Source organism: Hylobates moloch, unplaced genomic scaffold, assembly GCF_009828535.3.
Source record: "Hylobates moloch isolate HMO894 unplaced genomic scaffold, HMol_V3 SCAFFOLD_6, whole genome shotgun sequence".
Taxonomy (NCBI): Eukaryota; Metazoa; Chordata; class Mammalia; order Primates; family Hylobatidae; genus Hylobates; species Hylobates moloch.
Window position 1 is genome coordinate 36,979,170 of NW_026652281.1, and position 8,029 is coordinate 36,987,198.

The following is an 8,029-nucleotide window of genomic DNA, read 5'->3' on the forward strand; positions in this document are numbered from 1 at the left end:
AGAATTTCACACTGTGAATCCACGTTTACAACCCTTACAGGTGGGCCTTCAGGCCTGGTTCGCTACAACAATGTCTTCCACAACTCAAACTCCCACCGCGCTCACAGAACCGGTCCATTCCTGCCTTTTCACTCACACAGCTCCCGACTGCTTCTTGCAGAGGCTGAGAGTCCCCCCTTTTTTTTTTCATTTAGATGTAACAAACCTAGTAGTTTATGTTCATCAATTGTCTGTATATCTCTATATTTTATCCATGTACTCTTTTGATGTATAGAAGTAGTTTGAAACTCATTGTTTCCTTGTGGTAAGTGACCGAGATGCTGCCACAGGACCTGAGACACTGATGAATGGTGCTATTTTGGACTTTCAACATGCTCCTTGGCGAGGTAGCTCTGATGGAGTTATTTTTTATTTCCATGTTCTAAGAAGGTGTTGGTACTCTGTTTCCCTGAATGTTGTTCTCTAGACTGGATTGACTTGTTTTCCTTGTGTCTTCAGTGTGGCTTTCTTCCTCAGTGTTGTAGGTTGAGCGAATGCTACCAGAGTGTGAGAGACGATTGTCTCGTTGGCTGGCACTCACGGACATGCAGTCACGGTAGCGGGAGCAATCACAAAACTGTAATTTACTTACCAAATCTCTTCCTTTCTGTAGCCTCGCCTGCCTGACTTAGAGAAAGAAAAGCAATAATTTTACAGGCATTTTGAGGTGTCTCTTTGGGTTCTTTCTGTTTGAAAGGATATTTGTCGTAAAAAAGAGCAAAACCTTTTTAAATAAATTCCCCCTGACAAAAACCCAAAACACTGGCATCTGAGTAGGAATAGGAAAATGACACCTTTTCCAAATATTAAAATGGAAAACAATGTCTACAAAATCATGATACTTTTTTAAAAGGCAGAGCATTCTTTTTTTGGCAATTTTGATAAGCAAGGTGTAGATTTACATTTTTGTCCTTGCTCCCAACGAAATGGATAAACAAAAATAAATTACCATCTACTCATGGAATGTTGTTGTGTTAGCCAGTCTGAAAGCCCACCTTAATTTTTATATAACTGTCTTTTAGCTCTTCTTTTGACAGGGCAGGCCTTGTTCTGAACTGTTCGCTTCTGACTGTTAAACACCGATGACGCATGCACTGCACTTCTTCGTTTTCTTCTTGCTCCCCCATTGGCCTGAGTTTCTTGTGCATTACTCCTCTCCCTCCTTCGTTAGAATAGGTATATCAGCTGTGTAAATAGAGCAAGAAAACAGTATTCTGCATCTGTGGCATTTATGTAGAGTTGCAGTTGTGTACTGCTGAAAATGCAGGCTTTTGTAACAGTGTGATCTTTACTGATGCACTCATGACAAGTACCCAATGTATTTTAGCTATTTTAGTAGTATTTGTTCAATAAATACGCAAGCTGTAAGGTAACTGTCTGATTTGGCTCATCATTGAAGAGGCCTAGTTTTCAATGCCTTCTCTGGTTCTTGCTAATTCATGTGTTCCCAGAGTCCCAGAAGTCAGGCCAGCAAACCCAAGGGCAAATATCAAAAGAGAGAGAATCAGCTCTGCCTTTCATGCGTTTTCCCCTTTGAGGATTTTATGAGATGAGGGACTAGGCAGTGGCTCATTAAGATGGTATTTGCAGAGCTGCCTCTGGACACAAAGGAGAATTAGACCAAGATCCTTTTATTTCTACACTTTTTCTCCCTTCCAAGGCATTCCCATACACTTCAAAACTTACTTACTTACTCTTTCTCTCTCCTTGCCGTTAAGACCCACTCTGTGGTATTCTTTATCCCTGCCAAAAGAGATCTGACCTCAACTTCTTCTTCATGGAATATTTGCACTTTTCCTCAGACAAAAAGCTTAAACTTATAAGAGGATAAAAATTTGAGACAGAATTTAAAGTCATTAAGACTTAATTCATGTGCACCCAGATACCTGGAACCTACCAGATGATAAGGTGATGATGAGCAGAGCCTTCTAGAGGTCTCATGTGACCCTGAAACCTGGCAATTCAGGGGATTCATGCACTCCCTGCACATGAGAAATGTCTTCTCGTTTCTCCTCATCCATTATGGGAGTGAAACTTTAACTTGGCTTGTACACAGGTTGCTTATTTGGCTGGTTGAGTTCAGATATTGGAGTTTCACCTCAACAGAGACTAAGGAACAGACCTCTGAGATAAAAGCCAGAGAGAGAAAAAAGAGCTAAAGGTAACAGGTAACATTGCCCCTGCAGTGGGAGCTTAGCCTCTAGAGAGTGGGCATCGGATTCTCTCTGAGAAATCTTGGGTCTTGATATGTGTGTTATGTCAGGAAGGACTTTTACATTTGGGGGTTATTGAGCTTAATTTGAAATCAATGCACATCTCAGATTTTGTTTGTTTCCTGTTTACCCTCAATTTTTAATCTTATTAAGAGAAAGGAGCCTTAGGGCAGAACCAAATTCTAACTGCTTACCAGATCATTAGAATTTCATTCTGAAGGAAAATTCTTAAAAATGACACACCATCACCATTTTGAGTATTAACCTCTTGATATAATAAGGGAAGTCCTCCTTAAATTTAATTACCTTTTTAAAAATTTTTTAATTAAAAAAATAAACCATCATCTGAAGACTTACGTGGAGCTGGAGAATCTGTTCCCAATACAGGTTAGTCCACGGCTGTTTGCAGGATGCCTCAGTTCTACTCATGAGCCTCTCCCTAGTGCTGCTTGAGTGTCCCCATAACTTCTGGCTTCCTGAAGAGCAAGTAATTCAAGAGAAAGCTGGGAGCAAGCTAAAATGCTATGACCTATTATCAGAAGTCACCATCATCTATCATATTCTATTCATTAGAAGCAAGTCACTAAGTATAGCCCACACTCAAGGATGAAGGAAATTAGTTTCTACCTCCTAAAAGGAATACCAAAGAATTTATGGACATATTTTAAAAATAGCACATGATCTGAAGTTGAAGAGCTCAGGGTAATTATAGGTCAGGGTCTGGAAGTAAGAAGGACTGAAACTAGCATCACAGCTACTTCTTTCTATTGAAAATTTTTTACAGTCCTTGGAAGTGGCGTATCAGGAGAGCATCCAGGAACTATAATACTGGGATTGCATAGCCTCCATTTATTAATCCAAGTTCAATTAGACCCAATACTAATATTTAGAGAATGTTACGAGAAGCTGTAAAAACGGGAGCTGGATTAAATGATGTTTAAAGTTCCATCCAACTCTTTGGATTGTGGAGGTTGCTGATGACAATTCCTCAGCCTCCACAAAGCTTGAAGTAATAATTGACTCTGCACTTTAAACTTGAAAGATTCGTGTGAGGATCCAGCAATGTTTTGTGAAGGGTTATAAGAATTGGAGAGATAGCTGGGCTCACTTCAGAAGACCCAAACTTTGATTTGAGACTGCTTTTTTCTCTAACCAGAGGTAAACATATCACCGTGTTGCCTTTGGGAGGAGACTGCTAACAACCATTGAGCAGACATAACCTGGAGATTTGTTTTGCAATGTGTTGTATAACAATGTTGATTTAATTGCCTCAGGCGATTTCACATGAAAATCCGGGTAGAAAAGTGGGAAATATAGCAACAGCGGGATTGGAGGTGAATAGCTGCCTCCACCTGTGGATGAGGCATGTCCTCTCTTTTATCAAACTCTCATTACCTCTTTTCTTATATCCTGTCTGCTTCATTTATTTGGATCATCTGCTTGCCTCTGTTGGTATGGCAGTTAGCAACACTAATCTTCTGGTTTGGGGAGGATGGTGCTGCACTTATTTTCACCCACAAAGGGCCAGGGGACCTTTTGCACTCATTTTTTGATAGCAGGAACTCTTGCAGGATCATGAACACCAGAATGGAATCGGAGATTCCTCAATGCTACTCAAAACTTCTCTGCTGCAATTGCAACTCTAGCTCTCTGGGCCCTCGTTAGAATCCTTTGATTATCCTCCTTCAGGGATTGAGATCACATGATAAACAATCTTGGATTGGGTCAGGTTAAGCTATATACAGGTATGATAAATTCATAATTTTCAAACTGAAGTATGTGTACCTAAGGCTTTTCACGGATTGCATGCTCAGGACAATTTTCAGGAAATTAATTTCCAGATCCTCTATATAACACTATACTCTTTCCTTAAATTGATCTGCTGAGAATGAGTCTTTGTTCATACTGTTTCTTTTCCCACAGAAAAAAAGATATAGGGCTACCCATCCCAAATCTTAATACATTGCTCTTAATATGACACCAAAAACCTCAGATGTAGCAAACAGAGGAAAGGTTTGATGATTAATCATAAAACCATACAGCCTCGGGCTTTTGCCTCTTATACACATGTTAAAGCTGATTATGATGTTAGATGACATAGAAATTGGGTGTTTGGACTCACAAATAGATTTTCAGCATTCAGATACATGATAAAGTGGAGTGATGGTAATGATGACAATTTTTTTTTTTTTTTTTTACAGCTTTTTCTTTTTCTCTTCCTGACTGTTGTCAAAGAATTTCTTGCTCTTGAGGGAAAGCCATGGGAGAGTGAAACAAAGAAAATTAGTAGAAGGCACTGAATGCCAAAAATGTCTTCTTGCATATAATTGTAATCAATTATTTCCCATTATTGTCAATATCCTTCCCTGGGATGTATCTTGACTGGGAAAAAAAGTAACTTGGAAGAGCTAAAGCAGTATAGATTTGCCATGCTGATTATTTTAAATGTAACCAGAATGCCTTTTGGGAATGCCAACTTTTTATAAGATGCAGTAGACAGAACCCAAGGATAAAAACTTTCACATGGTTCTTTCAGATTTGATGTGCATTCATTAATAAAGTTGTCAGAACCCATTTTATCAAACCATAACATGAAACATTTATTCAATTATATTCAATTCTTGTCTTAGTCTGTTTTCTGTTGCTGTAACAAAACACCAGACTGGATAATTTATTTTAAAAAAGAAATATTCGGCTCATGGTTCTGGAGATTGGGAAGTCCAAGAGCCTGACATTGGAATTTGCTCAACATCTGGTGAGGGCCTTCTTGCTGCCTCACATTGTGATAGAAGGGTGGAAGGGCAAAAAGTGCATTTCAACTCAGGTCCCTCCTCTTCTTATAAAGCCTTGGGTCCCATCATGGGGTCTACCCCATCAACGTATTAATTTGAGGATTAATTTTTCAACATAGGAAACTTGGGAAACATACTCAAACCATAGTTGTTTCTACCGTTTTATCTTATAACATATTTCTTGTTTAATCATTCTCCAAAGCCAGTCAGCAGTATTCAATACCTGTACATAATTTTACTAGAGATATACCATGCCTTTTATCATTTTCCTGCTTTATACGAGAAATAGTGTATTGGTCATCTTGTTTTTATAACTTAAACATGGAAAAATCAATTATATTAGATCTTTATCTTAATTGTTTTTAGTGATCAGTTTCACAAGATATACTTTTAGTTCTCATTGATTTTTATAATATTCCTCAAAATAGCTATTTGAATTGAAGAATGAAAAACTTTTTCTGACAGAAAGTGTATCTGATTTGGCTGACTGGTTTGACAGTGAAGATTGGCCCTGCCAATGAGGTTTTATGACAGATATTTTTCATAAATGAGCTAAATCTGCAAATCCAAATTAGTGGCAATACATTTAAAACAAGAAATAAGATCAAAGCATTTTATCAAAAAGCATCGTTTTGGCAAACATGTAATAAAACTAAAAATTTGTTTGATTTTCCTGCCATTTCTGGTGATATGGGTTTTAAAAGATGGGCCTAAGTACAAGTGTTACAGGACAATTAACAATAATTTGATAAATCTTAGTAAAGCTCTCTTGGTATACTTCCCAGAAATTGAGAAAGTAAATTATTCAAATTGCTGGAGAACAAATCTCTTTGCTAGTCAGGTGCCTCCTAGTTCACTGTTTAAAAGAAATGAAGAAGGACTTTATCAAATTGTCATGTGACCTAAGATTAAAAATATTTTTACTAACAGACCATTATACAAATGTTGACATATAACATAGAAGGAATTCAAAGAACTGAATTACATTGCTATAATAAAACGCTCTCAATTCCTTCAACTTACATCTATAAAAACAAAAAAATAGAAATAGAATTGATACTGACCCCTTATTTCAGCAGTAAGTAATGTCCATCTACAGATAAATGAACTAACTGAAGAAAGTTTATCATCTCATTAAAGGATGCATTTGCAATATAATTTTACTTTTTGTGTTTAATAATATGTTTGTTTAATCAGTAGTGTATTGATAATAATTCAATTGCATAGATTTTTTTAATTTTCAGAGCTTTATGGTAACAGAAAATAAAGGTAAAAAACTGAATTTAGGTATATTTCAATTGCGGATACATGTGATAGCGTATGCAGTATTTTCAAACAAAATGATATTACATTGAGGTAAAGTTCTTTGGAGGAGGTTGAATAAAAATTTAAGTTCGAGGAGAAAAAGTCAGATTTCTAAAAGTTATGGAAGTATTTGTTTTTAAAAATGGAATGATGGTGGGTTACCCATTGTCATGGTGTTTAGATTCAACTGTATACATTATAGAAGAAATTCAAATTTTAACATGAAAACATTTATAATATGCCCCAAATTACATCCTTTAAAGTGTTTAAATTTATGATGAAAAATATTACTATTCTTAAAAATTACATGACAGTACATACTTTAATACAATTCTTATAGGGGATATAAAAGCAAAAGAGTTTGAAAATCTCTGAGCTAGAAAAGAAACCTAGGTGCTATGTTTTGAGGAAGTCACTCCTGGACAGAAATACTTCCCGTCTAGTCTCAATGCCTGAAAATTTCTCCCATTAATTCTTTTTGATAGAAGCCTTGAAGGGCACTGGCCATTAATTTACTATACTGCAGGGACCAAGACCCTGAGGAAACAGCACCAGTGAATTTTGATGGGGAAGGGAAAGAAAGGTCCAGATTCTCGGTCAGAGGACAAGCAGGACAGGCTGGATGGCTTGGAGGCACTGACCACACAGGGGAGTGATGAAAGAGGGTCCCAGAGAAGATGTCTTCCTGGGCTGCAAGTTCAATGAGTGTATGAAAGAAAGATCGGCAACTTTTCTTAGAGCCTTTACATCATTCCTCCTTGACAGTCAAATCTTTTTAGTGCTACTTTTTTTTTTATTTCTCCAGATTCTTCATCATATCTCTATCCAGCATATTCGAAAGGGCTGAGTCAATTATCCCCCCCGTAGGAGAAGGGGGCACAAGTCAGTGAGAGAAGTGGGATTATACCTCAGGTCGCAACCCTGTAGTACTTGAGATCCCAGTACACCTAAGAAAAGCCTATACAGCAGCAAGCAGCTCTTAAATCAGGGCAGAAAAAGAGGGTCATCTTTTCTTTTATTGCATGTCTCCATTAGGCTTCCTTCTGAACATAACTTCATAGAAGGAATATGAAATTAATCAATTCCCTTGCACAGTACATGGTGCCATTAATGCATGGCCTAGCTATAACTAGGAGATCCATGTGGCTATGTGAAAGCCTCATAGAGAATTCTAATCACTTCTCGGCCTTTTGGCTAAGATCAAGTGTAGTGGAGAATTCTAAGAATGCATTAATTTGCTGATTTCAAGTTGAGCAGCTTTATTTATTAGCTGCAACCTTTCTGAGTGCAATGCTGCTATTAATTTCCACCATCACATTGGTCCCAGCTGAGCTCAGGGCTGCACAGAATGAGCTGGCTCTTTTTCCAGTGCAACAACCTTTCACATCCTGCTCCCTTTGTCCTTTTAACAACCTCCGTTCCTTTAGGCAGTTTTTCTGTGACTGGTTTTCTGGGACTTTCACCACCACCATTGCCCTCTTACACAAACTCTTGTTTGCGACTGACCCAGCGTCCTTTTAAAAATGATAGCTGAAGCCTGGAAGGAATCAATGACAGACATCCACTGGAGGAACACACTGTATAGTGCTGTGGTTGTTAGGGGGTTCTAAGACATAGCTAAATAGAAGGGAGTTACGAGTCCTATTAATGTCTAAACAGCTGCTGCAGAGCCCCAGGTGC

At 37.9% G+C, this 8,029-nt stretch overlaps 1 long non-coding RNA gene and 1 pseudogene across 1 annotated transcript; one reads left to right on the plus strand and one right to left on the minus strand.

Moving 5' to 3' along the window:
* Positions 1-1,055: 1,055 nt before the first annotated feature.
* On the minus strand, positions 1,056-2,755 carry LOC131383787 (uncharacterized). Its single transcript, XR_009214066.1, has 2 exons — positions 2,610-2,755; positions 1,056-1,224 (listed from the first exon to the last, which is right to left on the minus strand). It is a non-coding gene; the product is annotated as an uncharacterized LOC131383787 (long non-coding RNA).
* Positions 2,756-7,523: 4,768 nt separating this feature from the next.
* Positions 7,524-7,630, plus strand: LOC116472136 (U2 spliceosomal RNA; annotated as a pseudogene).
* Positions 7,631-8,029: the final 399 nt, after the last annotated feature.